The sequence below is a fragment of the Hetaerina americana genome, unplaced genomic scaffold, assembly GCF_022747635.1.
Source record: "Hetaerina americana unplaced genomic scaffold, ioHetAmer1.1.p SCAF_4, whole genome shotgun sequence".
NCBI lineage: Eukaryota > Metazoa > Arthropoda > Insecta > Odonata > Calopterygidae > Hetaerina > Hetaerina americana.
Genome location: NW_027286985.1, coordinates 93,926,007 through 93,944,737, shown reverse-complemented (window position 1 = coordinate 93,944,737; position 18,731 = coordinate 93,926,007).

Sequence of the window (18,731 nt, the reverse complement as noted above, 5' to 3'; positions counted from 1 at the left end):
TCTTGAAAGTCAAATATGTCATCCAAAAATAAAGAAAAAAATAATGAACTGGTGGTACTCCGAAACCTAAAACAATTATTAATCTTCAATTGCACTCAGGTATCTATATAAATTAACCCAAATTTAAAAATGCGTTCATCATAAAGCTGTCATAATAATAATGACTATTCTATTTTAATATAATTGTTAAATTATTGTACATATCTTAATAATAAATTGATTTTTTCTTAAACATTTAGCACAATGCAGACATTGAATTTGCAATTAGTTCCAGGAAATGCTATTTGCGTTTAGCATTAGATTCATAGGTCCTTCACGGTGCAAGTCCCACGCTGTGCTCGTATATCTCATGTTTGCAGTAAATATTATGACGCATTATTTGCACTGAATAAAAAGACACGTTCCAGGCGTGATATGGTGGAATATCATAATTAATTAAAAATTGGCAATATTAAAACCGGTCGCTAGGAGTCACATTGAAACCGGTCGCGTTAATAAATTTTATTTTGTGGAAAATATTGCCAATTTTTAATTTGCAATGAATAAGTTGAACATTTTCCGTTCGCAATAACTAATCAAATAAGTAGAACACTAAGGGCATTTTAAATAAATATTTTATTTGCCCGAGCACATTATTAATACACGACTAAGTTATCAAAATGAAGAGGATGTTATAAATATTTAATTGCAAATATAAGCAAACGGTACCTGCAGTGAAAATGCTTAAGAAGAAATGCTTGTAGATAATAAAATAGCCTTAAATGAAGTAAATGGTCGCCACCGAGGTATATGAAATTCCTGTCCACGCTCCTGCCACATTGCCCCCATTCTATCAGTCGGGTTCGATACCCTTACCAGTCGTAGAAAGATTCTCCCCTTCCCTCCCTTCCGCTGACCCCGTCTGCGCACATTTGCGGCATCCGGAGGCGCAGTGTCATGGCTTTCAAGTCGGCTCAATAAATCTCCGCTAGGACTTCGCCAGAAAAGATACACCACTCATTCCTCAGGCACGGATTGATTCTCTTATCGAGTACAGATCGGCAGTTCGGCATCGCCGGGTCTTGTATTCAGGAAAAAGCGCAATGTGCTGATTTGATCGACATCTGAGTAATCATTTTCTGACGCACATATTGGCATTAATTTTTGTGACATCTCAGCATCTACATAATGTCCCGCAACCCGCCGCGGGGGCGTGTGGCGGGGGGGGGGTGTTAGATCACCACCCATAAAATAGAATAAAACCACATGAAAAACCAAATCATGTTACCTCTACACGAATGCACTCGATCTATGTAGTTCCAAAATTAAGCCTACTTCATGAGGATCCTACACACCCGTAGTATACTCAAGGTAGGGCATAACTAACGTGAAATAGCAAAGCTACTTGACCCTTTCATTACGATGCCCAAGTATCCCTTTTGTGAATCCTTACTCTTTATCAGCTATTCCGTAAAGTTCACGAATGTGTTTTCCCCAGGACATATCCGTAGTTATCGTTACACCCAAGTATTTTACCGATTCCACTGGTGTGATGTCGGCACACTGAATAGTGTAAGTGGTTTCTGGTGAAGTATTTTTATTGGGGTAAAAGGATGAGTGGAGATTGGAGGCTTTGGAGAATGACCACGGATATGAGCTGAATATAGATGGATGGAGAGGAAGAAGTTAAGACGAGAGAGCATATAGATGACATTAGTCTGAAGCGAGAAATTCAAAGAAGGCATAAAGAAAGAGTGAATTTCGAGAGGCAGCCGCAAGATGTTGAGGGTTTTGATGGAGGAGGTGAAGGAATGGATACGATAGATTCTCTCTTGAGAAGGAGGGAATAGCCATTTTGGACCTCACGAAGAATGACAAATACGTGCGCTGCGATGAAGGATGGAAGAATGTTAAAGAAGAAATTCCTGTCATTTCTGGAAACCTTATGGGTGAAAATTTCGGTTCTCGTTTCCAAAGGAAAAATGACGAGAATTTAATTCTCCCCCAAAGTTTTCACCCGCCTATCTTGCTCACGTGACTGCCCTCAGGTGACATTTGCGTTGATTTTTTTTAAAGGTTTTTCGTCATCATCGCATTAATTATCACCCTTTAGGAATTACAGTAAGAGGAAAATTAGGGGGAGGAGATAGTATAATATAGTATTCTCTCAGCTCAGTAGGACTGCGAAGCAATGAATCAGATACGACATTTCTACAGGATATTTTTGGGTGGATATCCACTTACGGGGTAACATACAATATCATTAAAAGGTCGATAGGCCACCTTGTTTGGAGGTAAATCTCCAGGAGAGTGAAGTCAACTTACGTCATTTGTTTGTGCGGTAGTAATGTGGGATAGCGTGTATGGGGAACGCGTTGAAACGCGATTACGTAATTTAAGATTCCTAAACTCGTCGAGGTCGACGGATTTATGTAACTGACAGAAGAAGAAAAGGCGTCACAGAAACGAGAATTCATTCGCGATCCTTCGGATGCGTAATTGAACGTACAATAACGAAACTCAACATTTCGATCGCGAACATTCATCCAATTTTTTGGAACAAATTGACCTTCCGTGTTCCCCATAATTTCGCGAATGTTCGTTCCAGGTATATTTATTAAACAAGAAATAATGAGCTCTACGGCCTCTCAGTTAAATAAGAATGGGGAAAAAACTCCATTGGCCGTAATAATTAGTCGCAACTCTCTCGTCAGACCTATTGTTGTGTTGGTTTAACGGGAACCACGTCAGGGACCAACCACACCCTCTCGACCAGAATACCCTCTGTGGTGGTTTACGGGAAATTAATCCACGTCAGGGACGACATACAGCCACACGCACACTATCCTGACTGAAATCCTTACGACGCATATCCTCGATTGCGCTCTTTACCTGTGTCCAGATTCTCCCAGAAGTTGGGCCTTTTTGAGTGTGTGAGTTTGAGTATTCTCAAGCACACACTTTGTGATTGGTCTGTGCCAATCACTAAGTGTGTGCTTGAGAATATCCTGTAATCTTTGACGGGGTCTCACAGCCTCGTGAAGGATTTCAGTCAGGATAGTGTGCGTGTGGTTGTGTGTCGGTCCCTGACGCGGATAATTTCCCGTAAACCACCACTTTGAATATGTTAGTTCAAAACACTTCCGAGAGGCGTAAACTGCTCTACCTGCTCTAGTTTTTACCCTCCAATTTTAATGTTTAGCTTAGCCTTTTTCTTTCTAGAAAATCGCGTAACCTTTGTTTTATTAATATTGATTCTCATCCCATACCTGTCGCACTGAATTTTCAATTCACTCAGCAATGCTTGCAACCCCTTGGCTGACTGACAAACTAAAGCTTGGTCATCAGCAAACCTAACTGATTTTACGAATTCCCCGCCCACTTTCATTTCCACCTCCACTTCTTCCCATGCCTCTTTGATCATTTCCTCTGCGTTCAGGTTGAACAGCAACGGTGATAATGGGCACCCCTGCCTTACACCTCTTCCTAACACTGCCCAACCGGACTCCCCGTTCCCCACTCGCACCTGAGCAGTCTGAGACATGTACAGGTTGCAGATTAGCCTCCTTTCCTTCCAATCTTTTCCTATTTTCTGCAATATACTCATTAGTTTTTCCCAATTCACTCTATCAAACGCTTTTTCGAAATCTACGAAACAGGCAAATACCTCCTGGTTGTGTTTTATATTCCTCTCGATTAATAATCTCATTAATGCAATGGCATCACGCGTACATCACCCCTTCCTAAACCCAAACTGATCATCCCCTAAGTAATCATTTGCCCTACTCTCTATCGTTTTGCTTATGATCCTGAGAACAACTTTAGCTGCGTGGGACATCAAACTTATCGTCCTGTAGTCCTCACATGACGTGGCCTTTACCTTTTTCGGAATAGGAACAAAAACTGATCTCACAAAGTCTTCCGGCCAGATACCTTCCTCAAAAAATACTACGGATCAGCCCATATAGCCTCTTCCTCCCACATTTTCCTAAGCCCTTTAAAAGTTCCGCGGGAATGTTATCCACCCCCACGGCCTTGTTTAGTTTCATCTCCCTTAATGCCCTTTCCATCTCGTTGTCTAGTATGCCTGGACCTAAGCTGTCATCCTCTACGTCATATTCTTTTTCAATATCTAACTTTGTTGGTCTAAGTTCTTTACCATACAGTTCTTCTATATACTCCTTCCATCTCTCTTGGATCTTTCCTGCGTCAACTATTACCTTACCCGCCTTATCTCCAACTGTTAGCACAGATCTCCCTTCCTTACTTCCTGATGAAGATTTAACTTTGCTGTACAGCGCACCGATTTCACCCTTCCTCTGCAGACTTTCCATATCCTCGCACAGCGTCTTCCACCATGCTTCTTTTGCTTTATTTGTTGCCCGCCTCAATTTATTGTTCAATTCTTTGTACTTCATTTTGCCTAATTCTGTATTTATATTCTTCCATTTTCGCCGCTCATCCATTTTTGTAATCATCTCATCCGTGATCCATGGTTTTCTAGTCCTTTTAGCGTTAACGGTTCCAATAGTGTCTTTTGCGGCTTTAGACAACCCTTTCTTGATCATGTTTTTTCCCATTTCTTCGATTTCCCATTTCCCATTTTTCTTCGATAGTACTAAGCCCTTTGCCATCCTCCATGATTTTCTCTACCACCTGTTTGTATTCCTTCCTTTTCAACCCATTTAATGCTTCTACATTCCATTTTCTAACTCGCCGCCCCTGCCTTATCTTTTTGAAACGTACGCTACATTTCATAACAACTAAATTGTGGTCTGAGTCCGCATCCGCTCCCGGGAAGCTGTGGGAATTTATCACACTGTTCCTAAACCTGTGTCTAACCAGAATATAATCTAGCTGATACCTTTCTGAATCAGCTGGCATTTTCCATGTATACCTGCGTCTTTTGAACTGTCTAAACCAAGTGTTGGTGACGACTAACCCATGTCTCCTGCAGAACTCAACTGCTTTCTCCCCGCGGTCATTCCTCGTGCCTAAATCGTAGTCCCCGACCTCGTCACCATCTCTTCCTTCGCCTACCGTCGCATTCTATTCCCCCAACATTATCAAATGTTTCCCTGCAGGAATACACGCGATTATGTCCTCTAACTGATCGTATATCCTATCGACCTCTTCTTCCTTATGGTTGCTCGGTTGCATGTATACCTGAATAATAACCAAGTTCGTCGGTTCTGCTTTTATCTCTACTAGTAATAACCTATCCGTTACCTGCCCTATGTTGACTACGCTTCTTCCTACCTCTTCATTTAATACTATGGCAACCCCTCGTTGGCTCTCGCCCCCGCCGCTGTATATTATTCTATAATTATCACTGCAGTAATCCCCGCTATCCTTCCATCTCACCTCATATAGACCTAAAATATCTATATTTCCTCTTTCCATCTCTCGCTTAACATTTTCCAATTTCCCTGTCATCATTGTCCTAACATTTCACGTTCCTATTCTAACTAACTTGGTCTTCTTCTCCTGCATCTTCTGTCCTGCTGCTGCTGGTTTTCCCTTGCAAGGGTTTCGTGGGATGACGACCGCGGAAGCCTTGCCTCCCCCGCTGCCGGGCACGACACACGGCCGATTGGGCCGAGCCCTGTAGTTGCCAGGACTCAAAATCTCTATATTGTCCATCATTTTTTACCTTGGGAATGATATTTGAGGTGGTTTCCCGTTGCCTTCCTCAATAGTGTTGTTAACATGACACCATTAGTTACTGGCCGCCGCACTGGGGTCAGACGCCATTGCAGCCGCCTCACTGAGGAAAAGACGCTGCGTGGACTACCTTTCGTCTGGCTCCTAACCTTCGACCTATCTGACATGGGTGACCCTACCAGGAGCAGTTATTATTACTCTCCCCAGCAAAGCTCTAGGGGTCATTGGAACGCACAAGCCCTTCCACCACGTCAAGGTTGTAGTCCAGGGAGGGGAATAATAATATATAAAACCATAAACACAGTAAGCATCTCAAAGGTCAGTTTGATTGGTGATGGTAATGGGAGTTTATCAATTACTAAGCCCAGTGGCATTAATATAGATTTGCTCACAATTATTAAAAAATATAGTATGACGTGATTAATTTTAGAAGGAAATATTCAATCGTTACAGTTTTCCAAAAGCACAGCTATGTTTCTTATCTTTATCGTTCAAATATTCATCAGCAATTTTAATAAATCCTCACAAAGCAGTCGCTAGTAATAAGCATTGTAGATTTTACATATGAAGACTGGATTGACTCAGATGAAACTTAACCAATTTTTTCATGGAAAGAAATACCAGCAAAATTGAAAAGGAATATGTATGAGATTTTCCTCACAGTATCCGAATGTCATTTTAAGAGCTTAATTTTAACAATATGTCGTCCCTCATGACTGGCAAAAAATTTAAAATTTCGCTAATGCATTCTTTGAAATATTTCTTTTTATTCCGGCTGCACAATTCAATTCAATTTATTCATTCACCATAAGCATAGAATCATGCATGGCTTTGTCAATACATGCTTTACACTTCATATCAATAAAAAAAACATTATGCAAAATCAAAACAATATGAAAAATACAAATACATACAATTTACAATTTTTTGGGATTAACGCATTTCAATTATACATTTAAAATGGCATGCATTAGAAAATCATCTACACTATAGAATAATTTACATGAAAGTAGTTTTTTCACGGCACACTTGAATTTAAAGGAACTTTTGATATTTTTAATATAAGCAGGCAATTTATTGTACATAAGTATTCCCTGATGATCTATCCCTTTAATCGTTTTTTTACTCTGTGCTGACTTACATGGAATGCATTTTGACTTCTCATATTATGACTATGAAGGTCACAATTTTTAATAAACATGTCTTGATTTTTGTTAATAAGAGACACTGTTTCAAGAATGTATAAACAAGGAAGAGGTAAGATTTCTAGTTTTTCAAAAATAGGTTTACTGGGAGCTCTATTATTAGAATTAGTTATTATGCGAATAATCTTTTTTTGCATTTTAAATAATTTTGGAAGGAAGATAGAGGAGCCCCAAAAGGGAATACCATAATTGAGAAGTGACTGCACATAGCCAAAATATATAGTTCTCAATACCTGAATGCAAATGATTTCCTTGAGTACACGGAATGCATAACAGATTTGTGCTAGTCGTGCCAGCAGCATTAATTTTTGGAAGTGATCTCTTGCTGAATTTGTGTAATCTTGACTGTTTCAGCCACCTTATTTTCAACTTAATTGAAGGATACATAATATTTTGAAATTATAATAACTAATTGTGCAGTTCATCAATGAACTTATTAATTGTAAATTATACTTTTCTGATTTACAACACTGCAGTATGCTACAAATTTCCATAGTTAATTATCTTTCATGGTACAGGTTTTGTTCCTTTCAAATTATGGTTAAAATTTTTAACAATAAGACAGGTGGATGAAATTGCAATCGAAGTGATAAAATTTAGATTAACCATCAAAAATTAATTCCAATGGAAACCATCTGTTTTAGAAGTTTAAATTTTGTTTTAAGTTTAGCACATGCCATGTAAAACTCTTGCAAACCTACTATAATGCATACTGTACTAGGTTTTTAGCATGTACAAATAATTGTGGTTGCTCTAGTTATTTTTTCTTTAAAATGATTGAATAGATCACCACTGCCACAGTTTTCTTGTAACTAAATAGTCGATGCACTTTGTTATTTGCGTAGCATAACTCAAAAGAAAAATTAAATTGCACATCTGGGTTGTACACATAATTTCATTTGAAATAGTGCCCACATTTCCCCCGAAGTGGCCATGAGACCTCCATCAGTGTAATGAGGTGAAATCCTTCCTCAAAATTGGAAAGGGTGTATGTATATTTTTTACCTTGGAATTACATTCCTTGGATAAATTATTTTATTCATACATTATATTACTTTCCGGACTCGTTATGCAAGGCAATAGAAATATTGACACTGATTTAAAATGACATTGGCAATTTGAAATAATGTTTAACAATATCATAGGAATTCGGATTGTCAGAGAGTGAAATATTGCAACCATCAATGGAAGTATTTTGACAAAATGCTTTTAAACGTTAAATTTATTTACCCATTCATCGTTACTTTTTATTTATGTGAGGATTATCCTGTTTTAGTTATTCTCTTCTTCTAATCAAAATCTTAATGGATTAATTCATTGACCCACACCCAAGTACCGGCATTGATCCAGTCATGGTGATCCATTAGTATTATCAGTTATCAACTGGGTGGTAAATGTGAAAAATGACTTCAGCCTCAACTATCATTAATTCTCTAATACTTCCGGACTCCACTTTGTATGATTACCTTAATTTATCAGATTTAAGTAATATTAAGCAGCTGATTAAAAGATGCTTTTCATAGAAAATTGCAAATAATGTAATGGAATATGCTAAAATATCATTAGGTTTATGACTGCCTTTAAAACTTGTATCATCACAATAATCATGCATATTTCAATAATGTGGATGGACCTTACCATACATGAATGTTCTATATTACATCTTGTTTGATACTGTCCAGGCTTCCAAATTTATTTCAGTTGCCCTTCCCCATTTCTTATCATACTTCCCTTTATTATTTGTCAAGTTGCCATTACCCCTCAATACCCAGGAAATATTATTAGTACATTTCTTAGTCTTACTCTATTGGTCTGACACTTGCTTTCATCATATTTCTTGGATTAATATCATCCTCAAGAATCCTGGTTTCCATTGCCCACCCAACTTAAATGACATTACTCTTCGATAGCAAAATTTCCATGATTACAAATGCTTTTCTTTCATTTAAAATTGCAGAATCATCATACTGATAGTAATGCAGCCAGGCCTCATCTTATGTAATTATATTTCTAATACATGTTCTGGTTCATATTGCTTTTTAAACTATTGTTTAAGTTCATAATATATCTCACTTTTTATCTTCCCAACCAGGGTATTGATAAATAGAATATCGTATTGCTTTTATTATTAGAATTAACTTCTTCTATCCTGTGTTTCTTTTGCAAGAAATATAAGGTGTGATCAAAAAAAGACAGGACTGATTTTATAACTTGTATATTTTGATGGATACAGCTTAATCAAACTTGTCGCCCTCAAAGTACATGCCTTTGCTGACGACACACCCTTCCAACGTTTCTTCCAGCTCTCGAACCCTGCCTGGTAGGCCGCCTTAGGGATCCTCTTCAGTTCCACCGTACAATTAGCTTTAATGTCCGTAATAGAGTCGAATCGGCACCCTTTCAAGGTTGATTTTAACTTTGGAAAGAAAAAAAAGTCTGATAGAGCCACGTCTAGAGAGTAGGGTTGATGCAGGATCATGGAAGTTCTGGTTCTTGTATAACTTCAAGGAATGATTCGGCATATAGATATTTGAGGAATTGTATGAAAATGAAACTGTGAAATTCATCAAACTTTCCTTTTATTTTCTGTAATACATGGGGCCTGAAGTTCCCCTATTATAATTTCATGTAATCCTCAGATTTCTTTAAGTGTTCATTTTAAAGTGGGAACTATTTTGTCGACTAAAGACAAAATTAGAAAGCTGAGGTAGTTACAATTAAATAAACAATTAAGTCTAAATTAGGGAAATTACATGAACTGGAATGTTAGCTTGTTAATTTCACTTTGAACAAGACAAATATAAAAATAATATATCTTAATGTGATATTTACAGTTGACATTCTTAATTTTTACACTAAGTGTGCTTTTCAAGGACTGTTTCCATAGTTTCCTTTCACTGGGAAGATATTTTCAAGCTAGCGCACAATTTGTGTTTTACAAAATGGTTATGAACCTGGGAGACAATCATTGGCACTGGAATTTGAAAAATATAGCCACATTTTGACAGATGAAAAAAATTGTCCTTCTTTGGGAAATAAATTGCTCCACTTCAGCAGAATTTTCGTTAAATCATCTTCAAATATTTAATCAAACTACTGTTTAACTTTTGGGCAATCATACAACCTGTACCCCTACTACTACGTCTAGTGTAGGGTATAATTTCTAGTTTATGAAACAGCACATTTGAATATTCGTACATTATTCCCGTGATTAATTTCAAAGGTCATCAGATATGATGATGTACTCACACTGGGAGACTTGACCCCCTCTTCATTTTTTTGCTGCATTCGATATTACAACCTCCCAAAGTGCTTATTCAAAATTTATACGTTGCATTTTCACAATTATATCTATTTCATCATCCTCTGTGACTATTTATTGTATCTTCTCATGTATAGTTACCTTAGGAAAGAGTTTACACATTAAACCCAACACCTATGAGTATGTACAACTTGAGAAAAACATGCTGTTTCCGTTATCTGCCACCTGCTTTCACATACTAGGTTAGAGTTTGCACCATATTCCTTCAGTTTAAATTCCATTTACGAGCACCATGCACACTTTTATACTCTTCCTAGCAAAGCAATAATTCTCCTAAGTTGTTGCATCTGCCGTACCAGAGGATTAAATCAAAATGCATTGTTTTACAAGGACATCTTTCTCATGAATTCCCCTGTCCATAATGCTTAGTGATGGCATTAAAAGATCTTCCCAAAAATCCTTAACCAATGACAGAACATTGCATACTATTTATATCTTGACAATGTGATGCTAATAGCAAAGAATTTAAGGGTGAATGTATTTTTCTCTGAAGCTGTCCTTTTGCTCAAATTGTGTTGCAAAAGTTTTTGCTTTGGCGATTAATGAGTATGAGTGGAAGAAATTGTTTTATTCACAGTTTAATTCACTTCTTCATGGATTTCGCATCATAATTCTAGGCAAAGATTAAGATATAACTTTGCTCATATTTACCATGCTGAATGATCGTACATTACATTTCATGATCTAATGCCTATGAAGGATTATAAAAAAATGATGCATAATAGCTGCTTTAACTTTTACAGTGTTTTTTCTTCCTTTCATTACAATTTGTCATTTCCAGAGCAGTCATGAATGCTAGTCCAATTCAATATCAGTTGACTTTTACTGGAATGCACTTGGGTGCTGTCAGAAATGAAGTTTCAGCAAAGGGTGTCAGTGCTCTGTTTATTGTACTGTTTTCTGATTTGTTCCATTTGGGATGAAATCCAAAAGACACTTAAGCAGGCAGCTCTGGGCACTTAAGCAGGAGGGACTGAAAGTGTGCAACATAGAAGACATTTAACCTCTGATTGTATTATGTTGAACACAGGTTCCCTCTTTAAGACAGCTGTCAATTATAAACAGGGCATAAAAATCATTTACAAAATTGTTGGATGCTGGTCATATTCCAGGAGCAGTAGACTTCTGAAGGAGAACATTGTGGAGGAGTGCTGTGTAGTGGCTTGAACAGGACTTCTTTGATCCCTTGTTTAAAAAAGAAAATCATAAGTTAAAAGGAATGACTCTCATTAATAAAGTCTCAAAAACATTTCAGGTCATTAGAGGAAATATTCTCTGGCGCTGCTAATTTTGCCTTGCCTAATCCTTAAAATATAAATAATCCTTGCTGGGTTGGGCGATGCTATACAGTATGATATTTGGATGACCGAAATATTGGGCTCAATCCAATTCCATACCATGGTTTTTGAAATGTTAATTGTTACGAGCCTGTGACTTTTTTAATCTATGAATTATTTACTCTTTAAAACTTTACTGAAGAGAGGTCAATTTCAACAGCATATCTCTTGATTTCTATTGCAATCGCAAGAGATTGGGAGAATTGTAGATCCAACCACAGCTCACCTGAACAGTGGTTAATGACCAGGTGAGATGAAACGGGGGCTTCGCATCGCGAGACTGTGTGGTATTGAGTGAATTAAAGCTTAGATTGGTCTTCCCTTACCAATTTTAAATGATTATTCTACTTAGAAGCAATCAATCTGAATACTATGTCAAACAAGGCTTAAAAAGTCTATTGAAAGCATAAGTAGTCGGAAATGCAATAGTTGTCATTTATTTGATAAACAATTTAATGTTTTCTAAAACGTTAAAAAGAATTAGATTCAAAATCTATAAAAATGTATAGTTATAGTGTGTTATACTTTAAGTTGAATTGACATTTCTCTGGAAAGCCTTTCCATGGATTTGTGACTAAGAGAGGAAGTTTTTTGAGAGTTTTATTCAACATTAGGTTCTTGAACGCTGACCCAATACAAAGAAGAAAACTGGAAGTATTCTATATATATGTTGTCCTTTTCGTGTCGAGATGTGTCCCAAATAAATGCTTGTCGCAATCACTGACAAAGTCAAAAAGGAAGCATATGAAAATATAGTAATACCTGTAGAGATGTGATATTGCAGCAACCTTTACGAAGAGCCAAGGTGTCAGCTGGGACATTATTCCATTATTCCGAAGATTGAAATAAATCTAAGAGCAACATTACGCCGTTATCAGGAAATGGTTGCCACAGCAAGTTTCTCGATTCCATTTGAAATGTAGCGCCAATTCAGCAGAGAAACAACCTTACCAGAAGGGAAAACATTGAAACTCAGTATTCTCAAAGAAAATCTAAATCTAAACTAACATTCTAAAATAAAACAAAGAAAATAGAGCAATGCGTTTATGATGTCATTAATAATTACGAAAGTTTAATTAAAACTATTAATTTACATAGAACAGCACATGATAATGAGTTGAATATGGAAATTAAATTTCTAAAAAGTTCGTATATCATGATGCTGAAACTATTAATAAAACCACATAATTAATGTCATAAGATTCAAAGTAAGCATTAATTTTTAAATTTAACAATTTGGCTTTTCGATAAATTATTCGGAAATATACAAAAAGGATAATGAACAAATAAAATTTATAAATTAAGCACGACATTTTTACTTTTGCTTGGGCATTCCTAACGGGGCATAGTACTTAAATAAAAAAACGCGAATCGAAGGGTAAACATGAAGTACGAGCCCAAATTTATCTATTGTTGTAAAATTAGAGACTACCCAAAGTGATATGGAACTGGCGTATTAAAATCTGGCAGGCCTAATCTGTAGAACTAATAACCGGATGCCTAATACTCGGTCAGAGAAGAACCAATACTCTGTTCAGGGCTTGAAATTGTAAGAGCCGGGAAATGGTCTTCCATGAAAGTTTTTCCCATTGCACCATCGGGTGAGCTGAAAAAATCAAGTCGCGCACCGAAAACAATAAATTAAATCACTTAACCATAATTATGAGATTCAATTCATATTTGGCACGTTTTCATTTATAAAAGTCATCTGAAGCACCTGAAATTTGACTGACAAAATAATCCCCGAATGAAAATTTGCTAAATTCGCTTATTCCAACGAATTACCACGAATCTCAAACATTCATTTTGGGAATACACACGGAGTCTAGTTCTCCCAAGTGTAATATTAAGTCTGTGAATGGTATAGTTACTCAAAAAGAGAAGAGCATACGCCTTAGGTAGAGTCGGGCCAAATTTCGAGTGTTGCTTGCCTTGATGCCTTAACTCGGTTAAGGCGGTATGTATAGACAAATTTACCCTTTCAAACGTGACCCAGCATCATTACGGTATTAAGCATCCAAGAGCAGATAAAGACAAAATTAAGAAAGAAATTAATTGAGTCCATGGTAGAATTCGATGATGGCGGGAAATGCGTTTTAATCATATGATTTGGATATTAAAGTTTTTGAGGACAATTATCGAGAACTAAGAATACATTGCCACTTACTTGATTTACTCGAGATACCTGTGATCCCTTGTCGCTCTCGCTTCGTCGTTCAAGACCATCGGACGGTCCTTAGCGCAATTGCAGTGATCAGAGATTTCGAGTCGAGGGAAGGGGCGAGAATGGTTCGGCGGACGCAGGGAATTAGTCGGCGAAGATGAGAGCTGGGGGCGAAGGGGGAAGTTTTGAGATGCCGGGAAGGAGGTGGAGGAAGTGTGAGGGGGGTGTATACGAGAGAGTTGAACGCGAAATAACATGGGCATAAAATGAGACAAGCATTTGTTGGTGGAACAGAATGTGAAATACAAATATGCGGCAAAAATTAAATATATTACGACATTTATTGGAACAAAATGTTCTTGTTTGAAGTGTACACACTCATTGGGACGCAAGTTATTTCTAAAGGGCAAACAAAAATTCATTTCATTTCCTACATTTTCTGTAAAAAATAGGTAATGTGCGGGAGAAGAAAGATATTGACAACAATAAAAACTAAACGGTCGCGAGATAAGCTTTTGCCGAAAGACTATAATCCGATAGCCGCCGAAGAGCGGTTATTGGATTTAAGTCTTTCGGCAAAAGCCGACACATGGACAATGGACAACTCTAGAAGAACAGAAGTTATCCAAATTTTGTGCAAGTATAACGTATTCAGAGCACAAAAATCTTGCAAGTTGTTCACTGGAATTGAAAAAATAGTAATTTTGTGGTTCCACAGAAAATTTATTACGATACGACCCGGGTTTCCACGTTTAACGTCATCTTCAGGGCGTTGAACATCGAAACCCGGGTCGCATCGTAATACATTTTCTATGGAATCACAAAGTTACTATTTTTTCATTTCCAATATGAATCGATTCCATAAAGTTACGCCGGAAACCATCAATTATATCAAGATGTTAACACTTAAAGAGTGCGTTTCCAAGTATTCTTGGGTATTATTCAATTCTTTATGGGTGTTCATATAGACTTCGGCGTGATACAGATGCCTTCGTCTGAATGGCTGATCCTTTTGGGTCGTTTCTGAGTAGACGAAGTTCACTTTCTCAGTTCTGATTGACGAATCGGCGATTAGACTGGCTTCATTTCGGACAGGTCAAATTTTTACTCGCGGTAGCCGAAGAGTTGCTCTAAGGGGATCTTGTCAGCGACCAGGAAGTCGCCGTTGCAAATATTTGAAAATAAATCCGGACATGGGTCCGCTATGACATTGCTTTGCATGCCGGCCCATTCGAACTGCCTTCCCTCCTTCGAAGCCTTCTTTTAGCCAGCAGATACGACGGGAAGGCCCACGAGTCGGCTTCCTCCCCGTCCGTCTCGCCTTCTCGTGCCGCATGTGTGCATGCGTGTCAGGAAAATACAGTACACATTTTGATTCGAGAAAATTCTAAGGAGGCAGGCATGTAGGAGATACTTAGAGGCATTTGGCAGAGCAGGCAACAGAAAACATTAGGCGAGAGACGTAGGGAGGAAATATACATGTTTTAGGGCTGTGCGAGGTGAGATTTAAGGATAACGGGAGTATTACTGGAGTGATAGTTATAGATTTATATACATGCACAGTGGAGGGGAAGATAGCCGGTGAGGGGTGGCTATAATAATGAATAAAAAGTGAGAAGAAACATAGAGCAAACGACTGATAGAAAATCATTAGTAGAAATAAAAGTTGAGTCAACGTACTCGCACTTCGTCATTGTTCAGGTATATCTGCCACCAAGCAGGAGTAAGTAGTAAGAGGTCGATCGGGTATACGATCAGTTAGAGGACATAATCGAGAATGTTCCTGGAAGGAAATATTTGATAGTGATTGGAATGCGACGGTAGGGGAAGGAAGAGATGATAGTGAGGTGGGAGACTACGTGGGCTATGTCATATGGTCACCCCCTAAGCAGCCCTAACTTCCTTGAGAGGATGTCCTTTCTGGGGTCTGGCCTGGGACTCTGTCCACGCCTTGCCTCCCCCATCCGCCGTGGTGGACTGTTCCTTTCCCGCTATGAAACCATGCAGTCGCGCGAGTAGATTAATGTATTTCAAAACAGTGGGAAATGAAAAACAATGCATCAAATAGCTCATCATACGTGAAATATCTCGACAAGTGGGAAGGTTTATGCTAAGAGAAAGGCAGTGGATATTACATCCAGTATCAACTCGACCGTAAATTTTTTCCTACTCCCGACCTATCTGGAAATAACCAAACGAATTTGATTTTCGTTTTACTTGGCCAGTTGCAGGTCGCAAAACATTTTCTCGTATTTCCAGCAATATTATGTAGTTCTTAAGAGCTTGCAATTCATCTTCTGTTATGCAAACTCCAGACCTAGGCGTTCAAAGGAATGATCTAAAACTAATAAAGAACATTGGAATTATTATCAAACGCATCGAACAGAGAGCGCGCCGAGGCGTGCGGGAAGGGGACGGAGATTCGAACGCGCGGGTGTGCAGCCACTGCAAGCCAGCGGAGTCACTCGTTGAGGCCCAGAGAGGAAGGGTGTGCCCTGGCCTGTGTGATGGGCCCCAACCCACTCTATTGCCCACTCTGTCGCTCTCTCCGTCCAACTTCCGACGCCTTCCCCTTACTTCACCATAGCAGTTGTTCTAATTGCCCCCATTGCTCCAATATTATTACTGTTTAATATGCGGGGATCGAGATGGAGCGGTGGCTATCGTACTGGCTTCCCACTCAGAGGGCCCGGGTTCAAATTTCGGCGGTTTTGAATATTTTTTAGTGACTCGATCCCTACTTGAGGTGCATTGTGGAGGGCACTTTAAGTGAGTACGCCGGCCGTCGGATGGCACGTAAAGCTGCGGGCCCTTGGAGCCTTTCGTAAAGAGTCGGCAAGATACCGTCACCGGGTTTCTCTCCACCCTTCATCCTTTCCTGCCCATCTCCTATGGCGCAAACGACCTCAGCTGTCGGTCGCCCCCTTAATACGACTACTGCCATAAATGAACATGGAAATAAGCCTAACCTTCCAAATCGAACCCCTCTCCGGAAGGGAATGGCTTCAATGGCCAAATTCCTGGAGAATTCCGATGCAAAGGGCAAACATAAATATGCGGTTCTCTCAAAGTCCTTCGGGGCAAACTAAATATTGAGCGCAGATAACCTAAATTATGGCACCGAACCATACCCTTCGCCTAGTATTAAGTACAAAGTTTCTGACTTGTTTTACTTAAGTACTCGTTTCTGATAAAGAAAATGACTAGCAATATTCTGACCTCAACTCTTCCGCTTTTGATACGACAAGAAGTGCGACAAGCTGAACTACGGGAGAATTCCCAAACCCCCTATCCGCATGAGGGTAGGGGATTGAGGAATATTACTCCCTAGTCCATACCGGATTTCCAAAACCGAGTTGGGAACCAGAGCGCTCACCCTCCGGGCTCCCCTACACTCACTTGCGGCTCTCCAGGCGCGACAAACACCCATGTGGATCGCAAGCCGGATGTTATGGCCGCACGAATATAGTAAATCCAATAAACTGTTTGGAATAATACCTTTCTTACAATGGGTTAGTTTTCGTATATGTCTCCCCGCCTTTTTAATCGCCTCTTACGATACTGCGGGAGAATTCTCAATCCCCCTACCCGCATGAGGATAGGGGGATTAAGATCAACCAAAGAGATTATACGTAGTTTAGAAAGAGGTATCGAACGCTACCCAAAGATATCCCAGGGCACTGCACAGTCCGTTGTATGGGTTGCAGTTGACTCATCGCACTTCCGAGGCGGGATTGGCACTGCTGCTTCACCTGTGCCTCAACCCTCCCTCCCCCTCTCCTATGACCCTCCATCCAACCCCCCCCCCGTTATGTACAAGTTGCCATTCCCTTATGTAATAAACTCAAAGGAAACTAAGGAAATATTCAGGTTCTTACTATCCACTGAGTATAGAATAGAAGTTGCCAACACATTTATTTTACCGAATTCCTGATGAAATTTTCCTTACAGCAATTTATTGCCAATTTACTTGGAACTTGCTAATTATTTTCCGGGTCACAGGGCATTAGCATCATCATTTACATGCATATGTGTTACGGCATGTATTTGTATAGTTATGGACTAACAATGAGAACCAAGTCTGGAATCACTGAAACGGTCAGCCGATGGCTTGTTTAATGACGCGCGCGCATTTCTGGAGGGGCATGCAATTGGATTGTTGGCTGGTGATCTTGGAGGCAGTTGTGTGTACACTCGGCACTCATGCTTTCGGCGAGGAATTGAGAGGCTAACTGCAGGACTCCAGTTCTCTCCCGTGCAAAACCCTGCAAAGATACGCGAAATGCGCACTTTCGGAATTAAAATAGGCCAACAATTCCCTCCGCCCCCTTTTCCATCGTCCCAATTCGATTTCACTCCACCTTGTGCGAAGTTTCCCCCCCCCTGCCTCCCCCCGCCTTCCCCCCCTTACTTGGCGACGGGTACTATGCCTCACCAGTTCACTTCGAGAGCCGGGATGAGCAAGCCGTTCGAAGCGGATGGACTCATCGCTATCCCGGAGTTTGTGTGACCTGCGAGGGCACATCGTCGAGGTACTCAGGAGAAGTATAAGCGGTCGAAATCACGGGCAGCTGTATATCATTGGTGAGTGGCGATTTCATGTAAGCCCACGTGCAAGCGTAGTGGTAGATTTGGCTTCTTCGTAAAGGTGTTCAGTGTATCAAGTTTCTAATTTTCAGTTTTCGATTATCTAGATCTGAAGGCCATTGTCCAAAATTGACGGTTGCATGTTGGTACGTATGTAGTTGGCCTACTAAAATTATTTTGAAGTGTCCTTTCTCTTACTGGCATCCCTATATACATGCACTGAGCAAAGGGTCGAAGTACGCGGTAAATCCGACCTTCATCTTGGCTCTATTGTCCAGAGGATGTATTAATGGTGGTCCCGTAAATGTCATCACTGGGGATGGGGATGGTGCGGTGGGTAACGTACTGGCTTCCCACCCAGATGGCCCTAGTTTGAATCCGAGAGGCGGCAGGTATTTTTCGGAGGTGTCTCGATCCCTACGGTGAAAGTGATTTATGGAGAGTACTTTGAGTGAGTACACCGTCCGTCGTTT